Source organism: Dermacentor silvarum, chromosome 6, assembly GCF_013339745.2.
Source record: "Dermacentor silvarum isolate Dsil-2018 chromosome 6, BIME_Dsil_1.4, whole genome shotgun sequence".
Lineage (NCBI taxonomy): Eukaryota > Metazoa > Arthropoda > Arachnida > Ixodida > Ixodidae > Dermacentor > Dermacentor silvarum.
This window is the reverse complement of record NC_051159.1, coordinates 181,862,395-181,887,031: the sequence shown is the minus strand read 5'-3', so window position 1 is coordinate 181,887,031 and position 24,637 is coordinate 181,862,395. Positions and strand designations below refer to the sequence as shown.

At 50.7% G+C, this 24,637-nt stretch overlaps 1 protein-coding gene across 3 annotated transcripts in view; it reads right to left on the bottom strand.

The window, feature by feature from the left end:
- LOC119456496 (BTB/POZ domain-containing protein 6) overlaps positions 1–24,637 on the bottom strand; it is a 112,243-nt gene that overhangs the window by 16,103 nt on the left and 71,503 nt on the right. The gene's annotated exons all lie outside the window — the stretch shown is intronic.

Genomic DNA, 24,637 nt, shown 5'->3' with positions numbered 1-24,637 from the left:
GTATGACATTGCTGTGTTGCTATCGCATTCATTGCTTCGCCCTTAGGGCGAAACTGTGACATTTTTTGTCCTGTTCAACAAGCTGGATATAGCTCGACACAAAGGATTGAGGACCTAGCCGTCAAAATGAATGAGTAGGTTTGAAGATTATTATGCAGAAGGCTAAAGTAATGTACAATAGCCTGGAAAGAGAATGAGAATCTGTGATTGACAATCAGCTTTTAGAATCTGTGCAACAGTACGTTTATCTACGCCAATTAGTTACAGGGGGCCCGGATCATGAGAAAGAAACTTACTGAAGGATGTGTTGGAGAGCACACGAAAATTATCACCAAGTCATGACAGGCAGATTACCGCCATCATTGAAAAGAAAAGTGTACAACCATTGCATCCTAACGTTACTAACATTCGGGTGGAAACTTAGAAGTTAACAAAGAAGCTTCAGAAGAAGTTAAGGGCCGCACAATGAGCGATGGAACAAAAAGTTTTAGGCATAACTTTAAGTGAGCAAACGGTGATATTAGAGAGAGCATTAATTTAAGAGAGCAAGCTGTGGTAGCCGATATTCTAGTTGACATTAACATGAATAAACGGAGTTGGGCATGGCATGTAATGAGCAGGGCACATAACCAGTGGTCTGTTTTAGAGTTACATAATTGGCGCCACGAGAAGGTAAGCGTAGTCAGGGACGGCAGAGAACTAGTTGGTGTGACAGAATTACGAAACTTGCAGGTATAGGATGGAATCAGCTGACGCAAGATAGGGGTAATTGGAGATCAGTGGCCTTCGTCCTGTAGCAGACAGAAAAAGGTGATGATGATCAGGACGATGGTTATGACGATGGTAGTGATGGTGATGATGACAATGATGATTACTTGCAGAAATTTGCATCGTCCACCAGCGTTGAAAGCTGTAAGCCCTTTATTGAGGGTTCTCCTTTGTGTAGATGTTGTGCTGCTGGATTCAGATAATACCAGCACATTCGCTTGAGTGGAAAGCTGTGAAATCAAAAAGACGCACCACAGACGCAATTATCGCGCATGGAAATAAGCTTTCCTGAAAACAAAGCCGCCTAAGTTTTCGTCGTTTCCTCAGTGGGGTTATTTTATTTACAATGGATCTGGCCAGTGTATTTAAGAGAAATAAAGCGTCAACAACCCTGTGCGTGTTACCTCGATAAGCCACATGTTTATGAAAAAAAAAAAAAAAAACAATCGGTTAAGCTAGCCTAACTGTCCATGTAAGTAGCATTCGTTTCTTGATTGCCCGAGGCACCGCCAAGTGGGCGAGCAATTATTGCCAGTATTCCTGGACTACAGGGAACTTGACCATTGTAAAACGAGTGCGCAAACGAACCACCCATGTAGGAAGTCTGCCTTGCGCAAGAGAGAAGCAGGCCTGTGTACCGGCATACGAAAAGAAAAAAGAAAAAAGAAATCAGAATAAGCCAAAATAAACGCGGGGACTGGTCGGGCGCACACGGTTAGGGCTGCACTGTTTTGTCCGGACCGACAGCCGACACCGGCGTGTGAGCAAAGCGTCGAGCGCATACCCAAAAACACGAGAGGCGTGAGCGCCTTCGGCGAGAACGCTGACCGACACGATGTTGGCGTACGGACGCAGTACCGACGAGGGCTTCGAAAGTGCTGGTTATTCGAATACAGAATTATGTTGCGCACATTTATTTTGTGTGAAAGGTATAGCGCAGTCGATCGAACGAAGCCATGCCAACTAGCCCCAGTTGAAGCCTTATTTTTCAGTTGCGCAATAACGTTGCTTTACTGTACTTTGTTTTGTATTGCGTTTTTTTTTTAGGTATAGAATAGCTGGTTTTGTGTGTCCTCCTAGAGTATCTGATTCTTGGCCTAGATCCCCCATATATGCAAGTGTCATGGACGAAGACCATCACCACCACCCTACTATATCATACAATCATCGAGGGTTGGCTACTCCGCGTGCTCTTTCTGCTAACCAGTGCCGTTAAAGCAGAGAAACGCCAGCAGGCGCCAACGGCACGAAGAAAGACAGCGCGGGCACGGAAACCTTCGCGTCGGGCGGTCACCGACGGTGACAACGTTGAGGGACGTGCGTACTCGCCGGCGGCAGCTGCTCGCTGCTCGAACACGCAAGCGCCAACGGCGCGTCCGAAAGCCACCGGATGTCGTGACGAACCCTATCTCGACTACTCGAGCAGCCGCCACCCCCTTTGGTGTCCTAGCTTTTTTCACTTTCCCCGTTTGTATCTTTCTTTTTTTTTCCCCGCATCCTTTTTTCTTTAATTGCGACATACTATCGCACTAAAACGATGCAGCGCAGTAGGAGCCTATGCGCTCGCTCGCCTTCAACGGGTCCTGATTGGGCGGCGTTTGTGCGCTGCTCAGTATCGATAGAGTGTATACGAGTACAGTGCACTCTAGTATCGATAAGCGGTAAAACCAGCAGGAACGACACAAAATAACCACAAACCCCGCGTGCGTATTTCAGTATATGTATAGATCTCCCTGTACTTTCGAGCAGTATTCTACATCGGGTCTGTACCCGCATTCACAAAGCACGTCATACGCTCGTAACGTTCGTAAATACAGCTAGGTGCTGGTAAATCACGAGGAATACGTCATAACGAGGGCGGGCGGCCAGTGGCAATGTTCTCACAAAAGAATACATTCGCGGATTCGCCACGTATTCACGAGGCGTCTGTTACGTAGAAGTGCTTCCCACTGGTTGTTATTCGGGCGCCCCGCCACACATGACAACGGTCGGCGCGATGGCGAGACGATTGTCGCGGTGACAACCAATCAAGCTTTCTGAATATCTTCGTGAATTCGGCGACGCACACCTGAAAATGCCAGATTGTTCGTCATAGCTTGTGCTTTCATTGTGACGTCGTTCGCTCGTATGATAACAGAAGGTAAGCAATCGGGAAACAGCGCATATAGAGACAGAGTTCTGTCATTCGCTTTCGCGATTGGCCGGCACACGTCGCGCTTCACTAATGTGCGTTCCTTGGCAGACGCCACCTCCCGCCTTCGTTTCGCTGCACAGATTTAGCGGGATGACAGAGGGCACACCCGTGCCCTCTTTCCACAACCCGTTTCAACGCCAACGGTCGCCCCGAACTTCGCGCCATTTTTTCAAAGCCACTTTCTAATCACCGCCGCCCGTTCGCGTACGCATCCTTCAAACCCGGTTTTACCATTTCGGGCGCTTATTTTCTTGTTTCTTGCGTCGTTTTCCTGCGTCTTTTTGGCGCGTAAACTGGCAGCCGCGTGATTTTCTTTCGCGGCCCGCCGTTAGCTCGCGCAGCGTGAAGCCGACGTGTCACCTCCACTTGTATACGAAATACACAAAAAAAAAAAAAAATAATAAGTAAAGAACGTTAGGCGTGTGAAGGGTCTCGTGCGAAAACTGTTTCAGCGACAGAGAGCGACGGCGTACATGCGTGTGTCTTGTGCTTCCAAGGCAAATCAGAAAGCAACATCGGCGTAAGCGACGGAAGTGTGCAGTCGGGAAAGGTAACTTGTTAATCGATCAAAATCTTGAAATAAACGAACTTGCTGCCTTGAGCGACTCGCCTTTTTACCGCTACTGTTTTACACGCTGTTCAAATTAAATTGTGGGACTGACCGTCTCAAAACTGCTGGAACGGGTTATGAGAGACATAGTCAGGGCTCCGAATTGCGGCCACCGCGACCAGCAGTCGAACCTGCGACCTCGTGCTGAGAAGCAGTGCAGGCCGCTGCAGCGAGTGCTTTATTTGCTGTGCAACAGTTGCATGTGTGAACAGGGCCGTGATACGTCTTTACACTTCACCATTAGGCCTAAACGGTTGAAGGTTGAGGGCCGGATTCACAAGGCTTCTCGTTCGTAATCAAGTGTTGTTTATACGATTGGCCGGCCGGCTGCGCTAATGTTATGTCAAACATCATGATTGACTGGCAACTGCTCATACGAACAGATTTAGCGTGAGAACTTTCTTGTGAATACGGGGGCCCCATTCATTTCCACACAAACAGAAATGACAATTTGTTGGAGATAAAGCATATATGGGTTTATTTACAATTAGAGGCCGTAGCCACCGTCGGTGCTGTTCCTTTGAAGTTTGTTACGCTTTCTGTCATACCGGCACTTCTTGAGCAGAATTTAGCTTTAATTTCTTACATGGAAGCGCGAATGGTAGACTAAATTTGAGTGATGTAAATTTTTTTGACGTATGTGATACCGCGTGCCAATCTGGGCATGTCGCGAGATGGAAGAATAAATGCGGAGCCGTTTCGTCAGTGTGGAAACGAGGAGGAACAAAGTGAATCCTCGTCTCTCATGCGTGCTAAGATGAGGACTAGGCGCGCTATACAATACGTCAGTGCTGTAGGACAGCCTCAAAAAGGCGGCGAATTTGACAGTGATTCACTTCAGCTTTATCTTCCCTTTGTGGAGCACGAGTACGTGGGACGCAGATGTGTGGCTGTTTGCAGCTATAAAAACCGCGACTTTTTCAGAAACTGTGCGTAGCCCAACCAAAGCAGTTGCCTTTAAGCGGTGTATCGATTAAAGCGCTCACAGCGGACGCGAAACTCGGTGGTCACGGTAGTCTCCACACACCGGCACGTAGTGACACAACGACGGTGACATACGCGTGCATTTGCCACTGTCGACATGGTCTGTCGCGCAGGTTCAAACACGTGCAGGTTGGGCGCCTGCAGCGACAGATCGGCTTGCGGAAACTTCGGTTTATGCGAGTTATATGCGGCAATCCATTTATTCACGCTTCAAGGTTCCTGTCCCTGCATGAATCGCAGGGAAAAACACAGTACTCGGTCTAGAGCGTCGGGAAAGAATGCATGCGAGAAAATTGCGCAGAACGGTCGCTGCATTGTGTATTTCCTTAGTTCTTTATTTTAACGCGATAGCGTTATGGCCCCCGTGTCGCAGAAAATCCGGCGTCGGTATCGGTGTCGGCGTAAGCATCGGCGTCTGGCGGGAATAATCATGTCGAACCACATCATGCCGAATCACCCCGACCGGGCGGGCCCTTCGCGTTGCGCAAGGCGTTAGTGAACAAAAATTGAATTTGTCAAAGTAAATTCTGTCAGACAAATCTTAAAGCACGACTTAATCACAGCCTACAGACGTGATAACGTCGGATTGTAATTTGAATATACGAGAAAAAAGCCTTATAAGCAGCCAGGGATCTGTGAATGCTATCGCGTTCCACTCTTCAAGGCGAAGCTTAAGCGTCCTCCAATTCTGATGGTGTTTCGCTGTACTTTGGTTCTGGGCAACATTGAGGGGAACGTTGAAAACCGAGCCTTTCTAAATTTTGATCGGGCCCCATGTCGCAGAAAATACGGTGTCGGTGCCAACGGCATCCAATAACGCTATCACGTTCCACTCTTACAGACGAAGCTTAAGCCTGCTCCAAGTTTTATTGCGATAGCAATTATATGGACACTCAAAAGCAGATTTCTGCCGTCGGCGTCGCCGTCGCCGTCGCCGTGAGGTTCCGTATGACGTCATTTGGAGAAGAAATCGTCGCCGCGCGCCGAACGCTGTATGTGCGAGTGAAAGGGCGCGAGGGGCGCGTCTTTCACGGGGAGTGAACGCACGGCGGAGAACAAACGCGCGTTCTGCGCCGTGCTCGCTTAAGGGCTGCAGAAGTAGGCGTCTCTTTTCTCCTTTACAATCACCATATATGTAGAGCAAACGCACCTTCTTCCAACGCGCGAGAAGCCGTGGGGGAGGGGGAGGGAAGGGAGGCGACGTTTAGCTGCGGCACCAAGTGCCCCGCAGGTGCACCCGCCGAGGCAGGGACCTCTGCAACGCCATCAGCCGAGCAGGCCTGGTGGTACTCAACAAAGGAGGACCCACGTACGTCCGCCGTGGGGTGAGCACAGCCATCGACCTCTCCCTCACCACCGAGCAGCGCTCCTATGACTGGGCTACAACTCCCGACACTTGGGGATCTGATCACTTCCCCATCTTGATCACCCCCGGGTGTGGGAGAAGGCCGAGGTCACGAACATACCACGTCACAGACTGGTCCCTGTTCAGGAAGCGCTGCAGTGAGTTGGAAGATGGCTGTGACCTCCTGAGTGTCATCATGGAGTGCGCCCAGGCAGCCACAGTCCAGTGCTCTGCTCTGCCCGATACTCCTGCCCCGGATCTGCTCCTGCTCAACCTCCGTGCGTCCAGGCGACGCGTGGAGCGCCGAGCAATCCGGACGGGCAATGCAGAGCACTGGACCGAATACAGGAGAGCGGATGCCCGCTGCAGACGACAGGCCAGGCGCAGAAGGAGCCAGAGCTGGGGGAGCCTCTGCGCCACCATCGAGAACCGCTCCAAGGGCCCCCTGGCCTGGCGCCTCCTAAAGTCCCTGACCGGCAGGAAGGTCAACCGCCACCCCGTCCTCGTGGTGGCTATCTCGCTGGGCATCAGCGAGGCGGCCCTGGCGGAGTTGCTAGCGGACCACTTCGCCCCCCCGGCTGCCCTCGCTGCGGCCATCTTGCCGGTCGGACTTCCCCCTGCCAACCCGCCTACCTGCCTGCTGGAGCTGCATCCGGAGTGGGCGACCAGCCAGATCGCGGCCATCTGCCAGGACCCACTGACTCTCCATGAGCTGCAGACGGCCCTGAGGAGGGGCAAGCGTCGCAGTGCACCGGGAGCAGACGGAGTGACACTCCAGATGCTCCGCAACCTGGCCACCAGTGAACAACGACGCCTGCTCGACTGCTACAACAACATCTGGTGGTCAGGACAGGTGCCGGAGGCCTGGCGCACAGCCATCGTGGCCCCCATTCTGAAGAGCAATAAGCCGGCTAACGAGCTGTCCTCATACCGACCGGTCTCTCTCACCTCCGCTGCCTGCAAGGTGATGGAGGCCATTGCTCTGGCACGGCTCGAATGGGTGGCCCGCGCCTGCGGGTTCCTCGCGGACCAGCAGACAGGCTTCCGGCGCCGAAGGTGCACTGCGGACTCCATCGCAGACGTCGTCTCCACCCTGGAGGACGCCAGGGCCAGCGGAGACCTCGCCATGCTCCTCCTCATCGACGTCAAGGGGGCGTTCGATGGCCTCCCACATGCGGTCGTCCAGCAGGCTCTGGACCTCCTGGGCATTGGCGGCAACCTGCGGCGGTTCCTGTCATCGTTCCTGAACGACCGCACCCTCAGGGTCCGCGTGGGCCATGCAAGGAGCACTCCCCGTCCGGTCGCAGCAGGCGTACCACAAGGGTCAGTGGTGAGCCCGTTTCTCTTCAACCTCGCCCTGGCCCGGTTGCCTGCTGCACTGCCGACCGACCCTCACTACAAGGTGGAGTGCTCCATCTACGCGGATGACATCGCCCTGTGGGTGCGGGGACCGCCACAGTCAAGCCGCCACGTGTGCCTGGCCCTCCAGAGAGCCCTGGACACCACGGCCGCCTACCTGGGAAGCATCGGACTCTCGGTTTCGACGGGGAAGACGGTGGCCCTCCTCGTCCACCCGAGAGCAGCGGCACGGCGCTCAGCTCCCCGGCTGCAGCTGGAAGGCGTGCGCATCCCATGGAGTACGACTGTGTCGTACCTTGGGCTGCGCATCGACCACCGGCTAACCTGGCGACCGGCAGTCGGGGCCATGCAGACCCAGACCATCAGGGTCCGCAAGGCCGTGTCGCAGCTCCTTGCTCATGGAGAGGGCTGCTCGGTGAAGTGGGCCCTGCGGCTCTACGAGGCGGCGGCCACATCACGCCTGCGGTACGCCCTCCCGCTGGTGGCGCTGCCGCCACGCCGCCTCGAAAAGTTGGAGCTGCAGCACCGGGCGGCCATCCGACTCTGCCTGGGCATCCCCCGGAGCTCCCAGATTGCCGCTACCCTTGCGGAGGCTGGAGCATGGCCCCTGTCGCTCCTCTTCCTGCAGCAGGGGCTGAGGCACGTCGACCGCCTCCACCATGCTCCTGATGGCAGAGGCCTGCTGCGTCGCCTCCAGTCCCGGCCTTCCTCAAGGATGGGTCAGCTGTGCCGCCTCTACGAGGAGGTGGTTGGCAACCCACCGCCGAATGCGGTACAGCTGCCCCCACCGCAGAGGCCTCCTGTCCCCATCGCCACGGAGCTGCCCGGGATTTCGAAGAGGCGCTCACCCGCTTGCGCCCTGCAGCAGACGGCCGCCTGCCTCCTGGACGAGACCCTCGGAGACCACCTCCTGGTGTACGTCGACGGTTCGGTGGTACCGGACACCGGCTCTGCCACGGCGGCCTGCACGGCACCAGCCCTGCAGAAGAGCAGGCAGTGTCGACTGCCCAGACACGCCAGCTCGACTGCAGCGGAGGTGGCAGGCCTCCACCTGGCCGTCGACCTACTCTCTGAGGAGCTTCCTGGGGTACCAGCGGCCATCCTCTGCGACTCCAGGGCAGCCCTCCTCGGCCTGCAGAGGCCAGAAAGCGCCAGCCTTGGAGTCGCACTGCTGTCTACCCGGCTGACAGCGCTGCAGGACGCAGGCCACCCGGTGTCCCTGCACTGGATCCCCGCCCACGTAGGGATCCCGGGCAACGAGGCAGCCGACACCCTGGCGAAGGACGCCCACCACACCACTGTGCCCCTCAGTCGGGCCGTGACGGAGGGCGACTTCACAGGACTGAGGCTGCGGCGACACCTGGCGACCCACCACCCAGACAAACGGGTGGCACTGGGATGCCCCCCACGACCACTCCCCAGCGAGGCCTGGCTCGCAGGGAGACCTCGCTCCTTCTCCGGCTCCGCATCGGCTGCAGCTGGACGGCAGCACGCAGCTACCGACTGGGACGAGCGACGTCCCCGGCCTGCAGCTCCTGCGGGGAGCCGGAGACGATCGAACATCTCCTGCTGGCCTGCCCGGCGTACCTCCAGCAGCGGGGCCCACTCCTGCAGGAGTTCCGCCGCCTGGGCCTCCCCTGTGGCAAGGAGGAAGATCTCCTCTTCCCCGGCCGACACCACCTTTCTGCACTTCGAGGCGTCGTGGAGTTCCTTGACTCGTCAGGGCTCTCCGCACGCCTCTAAGGACATTTCTACAAGCGGGAAGGCCTCACGGCCTCCCACTCCACCCCGGGCCTGACCGGCCTGGCACAACACCCCTGCAGACTCTGCAGCACGCCAAGGCCTTCCATCTCGGCCTGATACGTGCCGCCTATGCCTGCCGGTTTTGCTTCGCCCAGCCATGGCGTCTCCACTCTATCCCTTCTTTCGCTCCCACTTACCCCTCCCCGTTGGCGCTGAGCCGTGCTCCCTCAAGGGCTGCAGAAGATAGCGCCAACCTTTCCCTTTCCCTCAAGAACCACTTACCCCCCCCCCCCCCCCAAGTGCCTATTTATATCACAGGCTCCGGCAACAGTCACCAACGCCGCACGCATTTTGAGCGAACGCGGGCAAAACGCCGATGGCGTCGACAACAGTTGTGCGTGTTGCCGATGCTGCTGCATGTCCAAGTTTATACAGCTGATAAAGCTAATATCATTACTCCGTATAGCTCTCTACAAGTTTGCTATCGCAATTAATGCTTCGCCTTTCAGGTGAAACTGCGACCACTTTTTTAATACGATCTCTACATTTAGAGATCGTAATACGATTTTTACATTTAGAGAGCGATGAAACCACGTAAGCGGCGAATGTGTTGTTTCTTGTGTATATTCTAGCTTGCATGTCTGCACGTGTGTGGCTGCACTATTTAGGCGAGTTTTGGAGGCCGAAACAAAGCCGGGCGATGGTGTTGGGCTGCTAAGCATGAGGTTGCGGGATGGAATACCGGCCCCGGCGGCCGCATTTCCATGGGGGCGACGTGCAAGAACACCCGTGTACTTAGACTTAGGTGCATGTTAAAGAACCCCAGGCGGTCCGAATTAGTCCGGCGTCTCCCACTACGACGTGCCTCATAATCAGATCGTGGTTTCGGCTCGTAAAATCCCATAATTTAATTTTACTTTAAAGCCGGGCGAGCAGATGGTGTGAGATAAAGCGGCGTCTTAAACACAGATAATTCGCCCAACTCAGAAAGTATTTTGAGCATGAATTTTTGCAACTGACAAACTGTGTCTCAAGACTTCATAAATCAATTTTGCTTGCACAGAAGAGTTGCACTATGCGGTCCTTATTATTAAGTAATCAGCATAACTATATAGATATGAAGGCTTGTTTAGGGTATGAAGTTTTCCGCTAAAGGTATTTTGCAAAACATGGTTCAGTAGCGAGTCCGGGTGCCATTACCTCGCCTTCAGTTGCAAGCTCTGCACCTCTCGTTTTGCAGAGCTTTATAGGCTTATCCGAAAGACATTCTTGTAGCCACTGCACCGACTGTTGAGGGAGACAAACAAATCACCATTACGTGCCGGGAACGTTCATATTATTCTTTCCTGACTGAGCCGCCACGCATCGACCGTCGCGGGGCTTCGGTAGCAAGGTGGGATAGTTGCGAGCCATTATGAGCACCGATCGACTTTTCCGCGAATCCGGCTGTTGCGAGCAGCATTCCGCATGGGAAACAGAGACGGCGTCGTGGGGGTCACTCCCCGCCCGTGTAAGACAGTGACCCCGTCTCTCGTAGCGAAACAACCGCATCCCCCCTCCCAGCGGTGCTACCTGCGCAGGCAGTGGCCCACAGGGTCGACCCCGGCGTGGTTTTAGAGCACGGCATGGCAGCAGGAAGCACGCGGAGTGATGCTCCAGAGCAGCTGCTGGGCGGAGACTGCGGGGATTTAAAGCACATCGCTCCGGTCGCGCGCTGGCAAAAAAAGAAAGGACACGGAAACAGCGCTTCTCTGCGCGTGCGTGTTTCGGTGAATCTGTGTATACGTGTGCACGTTGTTCGTGTTATTGGCTGCGTACTGGCAGTGCGCCCGTCTTTTTTTCCTCGCAGTCGTGAGACGCGCCTGTTCTCGCTCGAAGGAATGAAATCAATTCCACGAGTCCCCCCCTTTCTTATATAGGAACAAAAACTCGTGGGAGGCGAGGTCGGTAACTACAAAGGGACGCTAATCACGGCTGCTGCTTAGAGGGCGGCGACGCCTCTTTCTAATATTTTGCTATTCACGACATTATACGTGTACCTGTATTTGTGCACAAAGTAGTTTAGCACGCAAGAACGGTTCGAAACAACCGGAAGGCCTCTGTAAATCTTGATAGCGAACATATTATAGTGAAGGCGACCGACCCGTGACAAATGCTTAGGAATCAAAATATTTAGGAATTTAGCCCCTGCATTACACTGCATACAGTTATTATTTATGCTTTCTTCACTCTCCTTTATTTAAGCAAGTGCACTACGTTGTTGGTATGGTTCTTTATCTGGGGTGCTCTGGAATTTTCTCAACATAAATTACGTTGTTGTATACGAAATAAAAGTATCAGTTATCAGTTCAGTACCCGCTTGCAACGTTGCCTGCCGCACCATATTATTTGCCCTCGATCCGTAGCACTGATTCTACAAAAAGAGATAAAGAAAGAAAAGAAAGTTGGTCGTTCAAGTAAAAAATAAATGCGGAACACAGATTTGCTAGTGCTTCATTTTACGAAGTTATGCAGAAAGGGTAGCAGCATAAATTATCAAGCGAGACACCCAATAGAAATATCAGTCACTGGAATTCAAAAGAAATGGCTTGAATGAAGAAACGTTAAGGTAACTTTATTGCTGCACGCGGGCGATGTAATGCATCGCATGCATGGAAGGAGCGTTTTCAGCTGGTATATCGGATGGTCTATTCTGATTGCACACAACCTGAGTTCGACTGGTTCGAAGCACATGTGCGTGCTGCTAATAATGCATATGTCCAAACTTAAAACTGCACAGCCGCATCACACACAAAAAAAAAAAAAAGAATTGTATTATCGCTGCCGCCGTGGCTCCGCAAACCTGCGCTCGCGATAATAAACATTAAAAAAGAAACGATGGTTTGCCCTTCGGAATAAAAAAATTACGTGATTTCGAAGCCCTGTCTCCGGCGCAAAGTCCAAGATAGAGCGGTGGCGGTCAGTGAATTTATCCAGTTGAGCAAGTCTGGTGCCTCGTTGGGACGAGGACAGACACGGTGCGTAAATTGTGCTAAAAACGCCTCGGACAGCATGTATACGGGCCTATGAGAAACCAAACAAACGCGATAGCACTGGTCATCATGCCGCTGACTTTGAGGGTGAGGGAGTAGCGTCCACAGTGACGACGCCGGCGTCTATGTATTCCGGTCACGGGGTCCGACGCAGCGTCGACCAGAGGTGTAGCGGGGGGTCGTCGCGCATGACGCCGGTGCGCTGTCTCGTTAGCATGACGGCGGCGCAGCGCAATGCATCCTGCGGATGGACTCCCGCCTCTTTTTTTTTTTTTTTTTTTTTTTTTTGTCTCGCAAGGATCACGTCTGTGCCGGTTCAAGGCCTGGCACAGGTGAGCACGTGGAGTCAAGAGCCGCTGAGGGAACAGCGCTCTGCTGGTAATCGATGCAGTCGGGTGCCGCACCTGCTCTTTTACCTGACCTGATGGGGTAATGATGTCGGCACATTGGGTCGATCGCGATACTTTCACACTTACTTCTGGACCAGAGAGATCTTTTCAGCCCGCTAGCAACCCTTTATTCGTTAGGCCGGCGTTCGTATACGTTTTCAAATAGAACGCTCCTGGACGGATCGAGTACCCTCGGAGGAACTCTCTATATAAGGAGGTATTTTAAGCTATGGTAAATTGTCATTCTATAGGTAGCAAAACGCTCACTCTCACCGAAAGTGGAAGGGGACCTCGTTGGAGAGGAAAGACTCTGGGGGCAATAACCGAGGCCGCGGTGGTTGAAGCCATCCGAAGTGCGTGGTGAATGGCACAGTCGCTGGAATCCGGGTCGTCATTCCGTTTGGTCGCACAAGTCTGCCGCGGATTTTCAGCGTAACCATCTTTTTTGTAGCAACTATACGAGAGGTTTGGCGAGGCACTGGCGTTAGTTTCGCTATATGACGTTCGAAGACTCAAGGTGTACACCCTAAAATCGCGCAGACATGTCTGTGAAATCCCAACGTGGGAGCGGCCCGCTTCGGGCTAGGAAACTAGCGCGACCCAATGGACCAAAATAAAGTTTTTCCATCCATCCATCCATCCATGTCTGTGAAGTGGCCAAGGCAAGTGCCAACTTGCGAGCTCGCGCCTGTCCCGTCAACTTCGCTGTCGTGTTTTCTTTGCTTGAGGGATTTTGATGCTTACTTACGAATTGACTACCCCATGGCAGTGTTGCGTTGTTGCCCGAATAATTGCGCAAGGAGTTCGCTAGGGGCAGTTGTTGTCTGTGGGTTGCAACAACGGATGTATCGAAGATGTCCGGTAGATGCACACAGCACCGCACGGACACGGAACGTCGTCGTGCGCGAACGCACAGTCGCCTCCGACACGTTTCCACAAACGCAACAGCTTCAAGCCCCTATACCACGTGAGGCGCCGGATCCTCCACTAGCTGTAATAATGTGCGTTGATAGGGGCTATCCATCCCGTTTGCCTCCTGTGCTGTTCGCACTTATTCCTTGAGTGCGCGTCTAGCGACGTGCCCGTATGCGAAATCTGGAAGCGCTGTTTCCCCTCGTGTCGGGAGCTTTTGTTATTGAAAGGATTTGGCGTCTCCGTATAGGGTTGCATGTGGAGATAAACCCGTACCTTTCGGCGATATCTGCATCCGCCACTCTTGTGTGGCCGACAAAAAGTGTTCCGTGTTTACTTCCTTTCGATACGGCTCAGAGAAGAGAAAAGAAAGACGAACCTCCGCAAGCATCCGCCGTCTTCATCGGTTGCGGGAGACAACAGGCCTACGTTTCAAGACACACTTCCACAGCGAAAAATCGCTCACCCCCGTTGAGCGGCCAATATCGATCGCGAATCAATCAATCAGTTTTATTAACGTACCCATGAACAACCTGGGTACGTTGGTCTTGATATAATAATAATAATAATAATAATAATAATAATAATAATAATAATAATAATAATAATAATAATAATAATAATAATAATAATAATAATAATAAAATTGGCGGATCGCGCACTTATGTAAAAATTAAGCTTTCGGTGATGCTCCCGCAAATTATAAAATAAACGTCATGCGAACATAACGCTAATAACCGAACTGCTTTCAGAAAATGACGAAATGAAGTGTTATGTTACGCAAATAGAGTGGTAATGGTGCGAGGGCAATTCAATATTTAACCAAAAGTAACGCTGTCACACAAGTGTAACGTAATGATTCAAATGTTTAGATGCAGGTAGGACCTATATTTAAGGGTGATAGAAACACACATTAAATGCGCATACCCTTTACGGAGATGGCCTATGGCGCCAACTTCTTGTGTACCTAGCTCTCCGTTGCCGACTTGCCTTTACTGCGATAGCAATTATATGGACCCTACAGGTGCATTTCTGGCGTCGCCGTCGGCATCGCCGTGATGTTCCGTATAAAGTCCAAGGGCGATAACATCGTTGCTGAGCGCCGTAAGCTGCATGTGCGAGTGAAAGCGTGCGAGGGTGAGCCGACGATGGCGGCTTATGTTAGTCGCCAGAATGTAAGACGACAGAATGTTAGTGGCTTGACGACGAAGTCACGAAAACGGCATGCGACTACCGAAAGACCTCCACCGCATTCAGACATCCGTAAAACAGGTGTCTAGAATGATCAGAAGGGTCACTAGTACAAAGGTTGGCATGAGAGAAAACGACACAATTCGTCTCGTCAAAAGTATTATCGAAAGTAGAATGCTATACAGTCTTCCTTACTACAACTTGCTAAAGACTGAGATAGACTCCATAGAAACCTGTCTGCGGGGAGCTTACAAAACGGCCCTGCAGCTTTCCCAAACGACCTCAACGGAACTCCTTATGGCCCTTGGGGTCTCGAATACCTTCGACGAACTCATGGAGGCACAGCTCAATGTACAAAAGTTAAGGCTCACCCAGACAGCAACGGGACGAGACACCCTGCGCAGACTGGGCTTCCGAGACTGCACGAAACTCCATAACAGACAGGCGGACCTCACAACCGCCCAGAGAGAAAAAATCACGGTTTCTCCAGTCCCACAAGGGATGGACCCTGTCCTAAACCCGGGACGCAGAGAAGCTAGGGCTAAGCACTACAAGAAAACATATGAGGGCCGGAATAACACATACTACACTGACGCCACAGTACACAGAACACGTACACCATGGTTTGCAGCCATAGTGATAGATAGCAGTTACCACGAAGTCACGAGTACCACAGCGCGGGCCCACAATATCTGCGAGGCGGAGGAGATACCCATCGCTATGGCTATTGCAGCGCACGCAAATACAAACGAGGTAGGCCACATCTTGACGGACTCCATCCAGGCGTGTAGAAACTACCGAAACGGTAGGGTCTGCGTGGCAGCCGCCAAGATAATAAATGAACACAAGGACCTTGGCGCAATCAAACTCATCTGGATACCAGGTCATACTGGCATAGGGGGAAATGAACTCGGCCACATGGTGGCCACTGCGCACGCAACATACCAGTGCCACCGCGACAGTGAGGCGAGCATCAAACCCGAACCGGTAGACTGGAGCCGATCGGCAATCCTCGAATATTACAGGAGAGCTCGAATGAAATTCGCCCCACTCTATCGGAAACTAAGCAAAACGGAACAAGTCACTTGGAGAAGGTTGCAAACTAAAACTTACCCGCACCTGCATCTCCTACACAAAATAGATAAACAGAGGTATCCAGATGAGTGCCCGTGGTGCGGGGCCGAGCCCACGCTGGACCACATCACGTGGGAATGCGCCAAGGCTCCTCAAGACAACATTCACGAAACCACAACGCGAGAGGGATGGGAGGCCCTGCTCTCCAGCTCGGAGGAGGCGGCCCAGAGAGCTGCCACACTCCAGGCCAGCCGCAGAGCACACGCCAGCGGAGCCCTAGAACCCCGACCAACCTGAACACCACTCGTCCTATATTTTTTACAATAAATGTTTTCTACTACTACCGAAAGACGACAGAGAAATTACTACGATGGAATAACGACGAGGGAGTGACGACGACAGACTATATCTGGTCTGCACTATGCCCTGGACGGCAATCGTGAAATACAGCAGCCAGCACCCGACACATAACCAGTGGCACAAGTTGTATAATCGGCAAGACAGCAGGGCCGGTATTTTGTAGCGATGCCTTTCCGGTGCTAATGCCTTTTCGCGCTTATCGCGCTTTGACAGTGGTCAGAGCGACGGTCCGCTCGCGTTATCAACGGGATCAGCCGGTCGTGAGCGGTGGATGATAAGACCTAGTATAGAATAAGTCATAAATAAGGCATCGCTACAAAATACCGGCCCAGCAGCCAGTACGCGAAAAGCGGGGGAAAGAGCCAAAGCAAGCCTCGCTTTAATAAATGCTAACAGCCATAACATTTAGACCAACTACTGGGCTATCTCTGGTAGCCCCTGTCTTGCGTCAGGAGACTCCCCGCATATTTTCTGGTTGTATCACTTCGTCTGCCACCCTCGACTGCAGGTCACGTAATACCTAGAGCAGATAACCGGTGGATTATATATCAAACAGCAGCAAAAGAGGCACCAAGGGCAGAGTAATGTATTTACCGCCACTGAAGTGCTTTGGCATTGAATTTATCAGTATAATTTAATGAAGTTACATTCAAAATACAACTGTCCTAAATACTGTGTAAAGTGTGCTTGCTCTTTTCGCGTAATGTTAGCAGACTATAACATAGCAGCACATTAGAAGAAGGGATATGTCGGCGTGTTGAACATTTTGCGACTGTGCTTCGTCTCACCAACTCAGTGCAGTGGGCTCTCGTCAGCCAAGCAGTATAACGAGAGCCGACTGCACATGCCACATTGCGCGATACTAATCTTTCCGTGGCGTTCAGTCGACGCCGCACGCTGGGGTGATCAAAGGCGGAGAATGGAGGAGCCCTTCTTCTGCGTGGTTCTGTAGTTTTCGACGAAATGCACGGCGTTGGTAAAACGAAATATAAGATGCTGGAACCAATTGATCCGTGAAGCCTGAAGTAGATAATCAAATCCTGCGGTTTGATTATCTCCATTTTCCCCGGGCCTTCTGATGCATGCTTCCCTCGTCCGAGCTTGACAATCGAGCGTAAATGGCGCTTTTGTGGATGCCTGTTGATGACGACGATGATGATCCGCCGTTGTGGCGCGTAACCATTAAGGAGGATAGGTACACAATCGCGTGACAGGAGGTATAACCATAGATGATGTTCGCAACCTTTAGTTAGTTGACGTAGTATATAGACGTGTACGCGTAGTTGCACCTGAACCTCTACCTCAACAAGATGAGGCGACATATTTTATTCAGGCGTGTACTTGATGCTACTCAAACGCGCGTACTTATACTCACACTGAGTGTCGCTGATTCGTGTTGCCAGTTGCCAACCCTCCCTTACCGCTCTACCGTTAAGTGTGCCAACTAGTGTCGCATTTATTGACGGTCATTGATTCATGGTTAAGTAAGCTCGCGCACTCACTGACAGTCTGGCGATTACTCGCATTCGCACTCTCGACCACTCCGGCATTCTCTCCGGCACTCTCTCCGGCATTCAGCACAAATGCGTGCACCAACGAGTGCCGTGACATACGCAAGGAGCGCTTAGTGGCACGTAGTCTGCCTTCCATGCGAGCGAGGGCGTTGAGTCCCCGATAGCCTGCGTTATTAGCGCTTTCTAGCTGAAACTGTGACAAAGGACGACGCAGTCCTGACCAGCGTCGGCATCGAGTTGAGATCAGACAATGCTGGAAATGCGCGTGCTGCCGCCGCAAGCGATAACATCGACAGCAATAGTGCGACACGCGACCACTCGCACTTGTCGCGCGGCGTGAGCCGACGCCCTTCAGATATGCCGACCCAGCGGCGTTCGCAGATGACGCGTACACACACGCCTCCTCGAGAGATGGGCATGGTGCGTACAATACAAGCGCGTACACGCCGAGATAAGCGCACGGCGCCCTGCTATCACGGCGAAAACAGCTATCTCCCCGCGCACTCACGCTATTCCGGGTACATGGGCGTAGGCTGGCATTACGCAACATGCGCGACTCGGTGTCTCAGAGGACCATCGCCGCGTCGCATTGCGCGCGGGTTAACGTTCGCTTCAAACTACAGGAAAGACGTTATGTTATAAACGGCCTGTTCACCCTCTGTGCGTATAGCTCGCGAAAGCCGAGGAAAAAGGCGAATCGGTGACTTCCGGCTACGATGCGAATAATCGTCCAGCTGCTCCCTTGCGGTTAGTTGAGGTTTGAAATTAAGACGACCGCTAACTTTGCACACGTGCGCTTCGCGTGCAGAATAGCCAAGGCTACTCGGCGCAGTGGCTATGACGTTTTCCCGCTGAGAACGATGTAGCGAGCTCAACCACTGGCTGTGGCGGCCGCTTTCCGATAGTAGCGGTATGCATGCGAAAACGCTCCCCTACAGGCCTCGGCTGCACGTTAAAGAGCCCCAAGAGCGCCAAAACCATAGAACGTCTCTCATGGTCACTATGTTGGTCGCTGACATTAAAATCCAAGAGTTTACTATTAGACCACGTATACGCCTCCTTGATTTAATTTTTTTCGCACAGTCGGTCGCTACCTACGTAAGAGTATTTTAATTCAGGCGTCGCCAACATTATAAAAACAGCCTACGTGAGATTTGTGGACAGATTATACGAGGTCAATAAACCCACAGCGAAAGGCGTTCTTCTTGCTGGGGTTTTACGTGCCAAAACCAGTTCTGATTATGAGGCACGCCGCAGTTGCGAAAGGCGTTATTAGTGCACTAATAAACGAGCGTACTACGTAAATTCAGGATCTAATATTTCCCGCTGAAGTACTCCAGTGACATATACAAATATGGAACTTCTAGCCTTTCTTGAGCGTACTTAAGCAGAAATGCATTTATATTGCTTGTCATCGCTGTTCTATTGAAGTCAGTGTCTGCGATTGGTTGAGATGAATGCTCCGCAGCCGGGCGATGCATGCCTTAATATGTGCGACGGATGATCAACGCCATGAGAGTAACGACGGTCGTGTCTCCGCTAAGAGCGTGGACTTGCTTATCTGCTCAATCATTGAGAACACGTTCTTCTTCCTCCTCTGCACCCAGTAGTACCCCAGTGGTACGCCACCCTCGAGCTGCTCAAGTAAACCTCTGAGAAACGCAATGTCCGAGTTGACGCACTTCTTGACGAAGCTGCGGTCTTCCAAGAGCTTCTTTGCGAGCCTCAGGAGCGGGTTGGCGTGCACGGGGTGGGAAACTTGCGCTTGAATCGCTGTTCGTACGGAGGCAACCACCACCCAGTGTTCGGCAGCCGACTTGTTCGGATCTTCTTACGCGTGCCACCTGGCCCGGCGCAGAAAGTACGCGAGAATCGCAGGCGAGAGTTGGATGATGGAGCTCAAATAACGACAATGCAGCGACCACACCGGCAACGCAAACATGAGCATATAAAAAGCGGCTCAAGTCGGTAGGCACCGCCAGCCCCGCATCGTAGGAGGCGAGATAGATACACTCAGGTTACCTGGAGTTCGCATTAATAATAATATCCGCATTCACAACGCTTTGCAGTCATTAGTTCAGTTTTGACATTGGCTGACCCCCATAATATGTCCAGTATCAGGACTGGCTGGAATTTTCTATTACGATCATTGCACAGCTTCTCGCGGATATCAAGCTCCGTGGCCCTGGTCGGTTTCGAGCGGCGTCCGCTGTTTACGTATGACGCACACTAGGCGGTTGCAACAAAACGCTTAGACAAACAATGCTTTGAATGTTGCACCTTCCAATAGGCTGTAACTCTCGCCGGTTTGTGAAAGGCCTGCTGTGCTGAGCTCGTATTCATAAAGAACTTGGAGTACGCTTAAGCTTAGCCTTTAAGAGTGGAACGCGATAGCGTTATTGGACGCCGTTGACGCCGACACCGACACCGTATTTTCTGTGACATGGGGCCCGATCAAAATTTAGAACGCCTCGGTTTTCAACATTCCACTCAATGTTGCCTAGAACCAAAGTACAGCGAAACACCTTCAGAATTGGAGGACGCTTAAGCTTCGCCTTGAAGAGTGGAACGTGATAGCATTGAAAGACCCCTGGCTGCTTATCAGGCTTTTTCTCCTATATTCAAATTACAATCCGACGCTATCACGTCTGTAGGTTGTGGTTAAGTCGTACTTTACGATTCTTCTGACGAATTTTACTTTGAGAAATTCAATTTTTGTTCACTAACGCCTTGCGCCACGCGAAGGGCCCGCCCAGTCTGAGTGGTTCGGGATGATGTGGTTCGGCATGATTATTTCCACCAGACGCCGATGCTTACGCCCACACCGACGCCGGATTTTTTGCTACACGGGGCCTTAAGGTGGCGGTCCCACTCCGGCGGCACGAGCCCCCCGGGGGTTTTCAATACTTTTGGAGCAACCGTGGCGGCTCTTCTACTTAGGATATGAAGTTGTCGTATCAACCATAGAAAGCCTAATACTTGTAGATTCCAACTATATATAATATAAAGAAATTGATTGATGTGATTTAGAAATAAATGTTCAAGAACAAGCATAAGATACATGGTTTTTGTGAACTGTGTCTCAGTTGTGACCATATTTAGGAGAAACTACCTCATGTACTGCATTGCGGCTTGCACTGTAGCTTTAGGACATATTTATCTAGTTCCTAGACATAGCAAAATAATTTTGAATTTTTGCTTTTTGGATAATTTGCTTTTGAAAATTGCCAAATATCGCAATCTTCTGTTGTAAACAGCCCGACAACTACATGCTCAAGTAAGCTACATTTTGGATAAAGTAGAGTTCAAGGAATTTACATTTAGGATGCAAAATTTCATTCATGTAACTTTATTAGTTTTCCTAATAATGCGGCCGAAATTAAGCAATATTTGGAATTCTGGTTTTATTTTTGCCCATTTTTGCGGTAAGGTACTAAAGCTACGAAGCTGCTGTTTAAAACTAATAAATATACAGGAATGAAATTTTGCGTCCTAAATGGAAATTCCTTGAACTCTACTTTCTCCAAAATGTAGCTTCCTTGAGCATGTAGTTGCCGGGCTGTTTACAACAGAAGATTGCGATATTTGGCAATTTTGAAAAGCAAATTAACCAAAAAGTAAACATTCAAAATTATTTTTCTACGTCTAGGAACTAGATAAATATGTCCTAAAGCTACAGTGCAAGCCGCAATGCAGTACATGCGGTAGTTTCTCCTAAATATGGTCACAACTGAGACACAATTCACAAAAACCATGTATCTCATGCTTGTTCTTGAACATTTATTTCTAAATCACATTAATCAAGTGTTCTATATTATATATAGTTGGAATCTACAAGAATTAAGCTTCGTTATGGTATATACGACAACTTTATATCCTAAGTAGAAGAGCCGCCACGGTTGCTCCGAAAGTACTGAAAAGCTCGTGCCGCCGGAGTGGGACCGCCACCTTAACGTTATCGCGTTAAAACGTTTTTACGCCAAAACTGTTTACGAAGCCATATTGAAGTCAATCGCAACGTTGGACAAATTATTAATGAAGGCGGTTGGTCAATAGCGAAGCGCATTTAAGAACAAGAAAGTTTAGTGAATTTGGCCTCTGATGTCTCCGTCGATGTCGGCATGCAGGAGTCCCAATCCTTTTGCAGGCGTTTTCCGCGGACGCCTCTGCGGGAAGCGGGAAGCGCAGAAGAGCTGGCGCCACTCAGATTGTCCACGTGTCAGCCCTGTCGGGCTCACCGGAAAGAAGCGGTCTAAATAAAGACGGCGCCATACATTCGAGGCAGCGCGAGTCAGAGCGCTCGCGCGACCAGGCGATCGACGCAGAGATCTCGGTTGCGGCGGCCATGCCCGGCCTGCAGCCGCCAACCGCAGCCTCAGCGGGCGTCGGCTTCCCGTGGCGGCACTGCAGTCGCTTTGCTGGTTCACAGCTAACTATGGTGCGCGGCTGGGTGGGCCAATTAGTATGCCTGATAGTCGACCCGCAACGGGGAGCCGCAAACGATGGACAGGTGGTCACCACCGTCACCATCTTCGCTGAGAATTTTTATACTTTGCATTATTCTGTTTCTCAACTCTTCAGGCGGGCATTCGCAGTATCTCTACGGTATGTTACCACTGGCACTTTCTCTCCTAAGCAAATGTACACGGGCGAGGGATTCGGCGATGAAGCCGGTTTTCCTCGCCGCCTATCAATGTAAGTTGAAATTGAGGAATGCAGTACAAACTCGACATTGCGAACTTTCGAGTTCACGCGTCAATTTCAGTTTATACGTCTGAATTAAGTTTTTTTTTTTTTCGATGAGCCTGCCGTCCGTATGCTCACGGGTAACAGTCCTGGGCCTAGAGCGCTTTGCTCGTATAAATCCGGCATTTAGTCCTAACGGGATGAATAGTACGTGAGAAGGCTAAGAGCCGATGCCAGTCGACCGTTGTAAACCTGGGCATATTTTTAGCGAGGGCGGCTGGCCAGAACGGCAAAGAACACTTACAAACGACAAGCTTTGTGAACTATAGACCCCAGGGCCTAAGTTCACAAAACCTTCTTACGCTAAAATTGTTCGTAAGAGAAAATTTCAGCCAATCCTGATGCTAGACATATTATTAGCGAAGGAGGTTGATCAATGACAGAGAGTATTTACGAAAGAAAAACTTTGTGAATTCGTCCCCAGATACCATATAGTCACAGAAACTTCGCTTACGCGAGTTCCGTCCGAGGCCAGCCGTCGCAGCTGCCATCATTCCGTTATCATACTGTGCACTATCTTGAATGAAAGGCACCAAAACGTCTTCCGAACAACAAGTTTTGCTAGTATACGACCGTTCATGTTGATGAAAATAGGCTGGCTGCGCATATCCGATGTTCAGTAAGTTCGCGCCCAATTAATACGGCCGTCCTCGTCTTGCTGGTAGGCTGAATGTCTCTCGTAGTTATTCGTGTGAGGCGCGGATTCTTTTTCGACATGTTTTAAATGGCACGCACTGATATATATATATATATATATATATATATATATATATATATATATATATATATGTGTGTGTGTGTGTGTGTGTGTGTGTGTGCTTTTTTTTCGCTCTCCAAAGTGGGCGTGGGCGCTGACTGGCTGTGACTGACGAGGGCGGTGACCGGTGATGTTCTCGGCGAAATTATTACGCCATAAAACAACGAATGGTAACGAAGTATCCTGCTTGCAAGAAATAGCCGCCTTCAAGCGCATAATTTAAGGATATGCGAATATTTGAAAGTTTCGAATAACAAATCGAATACAGTTTTCGAATCGAATAGTCGCTGTTAGTAAAGCACAAATATATTTCAAACAGTTTTCGTACATTTGAAATTCTGAATTGTGCCTGGCCAAACACGATAGTGAAACAAAAATGCGCGGAAAATTTAATTTTGGCGCGGCCATAGTAAAAATAAATCTCGAGAATTATTACGTGTAGTGTAGCACGCTGCGTCGTTCGCACTCGTCGACCAGTCCTGAGCACCCGAGTGAACTAGCTGCTTAGTATTTGCTCTCAATACTGAATTTGCGCTTTTAATAAAAAACGCTTTCTGATGTTTAATGTAATGACAGAAACTTGCTAACATTGTGAGTAATAAAGTGGGAACATCGTTTTAATAATAGTAAAAACGCCTGCTCAACATTCGAATATAGTATTCAACTCACTCCTAGCACTATTCGAGTCATATTCGGTATCACAAATTACCATTCGCGCTCCCCTAGAATAATTCTTTTACTAAAGCGAAACTTTCTTTGGTCTTCACGATGTATTTGGCGTGCCTTTTCGGTCGGTTCACGGCAGAGTAAAGTGGGACAGTGACCGCGGAGGCAGTGCAGTAGTATACTGGGCCGATCTCGGAGACGTAGTTGAAAATGAAATAAAATTGCACGCATCATGCGTCTCTTTGCACAGCATTTAATTGAAACGTTTCAACAAAGATTCGCTTAACGTTGGTTACAATGAGTGCATTGGATATGTCGAACATTTTAGCTATAGTTTTGCGCCTGAACCTTGTCCCGCCTCCGGGTTGCACTTATGCGGTATATTTATTTGTCTTTTGATTACGGAATTAACGGGAAACAAATGCCCTGCCTTTCAGAATCACTTTGTAGTCAATTTCGCATCTTCAATAAGTATTACAGCGTAAAGAAGGTTGTAGGGCATTTTATCATTAACCTTACGAGGCTGAGCAGATATCGCTTCTTAGACGTTATTCTTCTTATTTTTTTTTTACTTTCCCGCGCTGGGCTTCTCTCATAAAAAAAAAAAAGGGAATAGGGACAACTGCAGATTTTCGTCAAAAACAGCCCTGCCGACTCGCAATGGTCCTCGATATAGTCGACCGACGTCCGCTGGATTGCCCAAACCGGTTTCATAACAACACTTAATGCAGGTAGGCGAATGAGCTGTGGTTACTACTCGTGTGCTTAATGTTCAAGATGGTACACGCACATATTTAGAAAACGCTCACGTGCCTTCACGCCCACTGTTGAACTTAGCTTAATGAAAAAAGGACCGCTGCGCACAGTACTTTAAGAAAATGTGATTTCAGTAGCTGACCGTTAGGAGGCCACCTATACAGCCACAATACCGATTTTACATTGCGTACAGTCGCACTTCCCCCCGTATATTTTGCTTATAGAACACAGAACCAC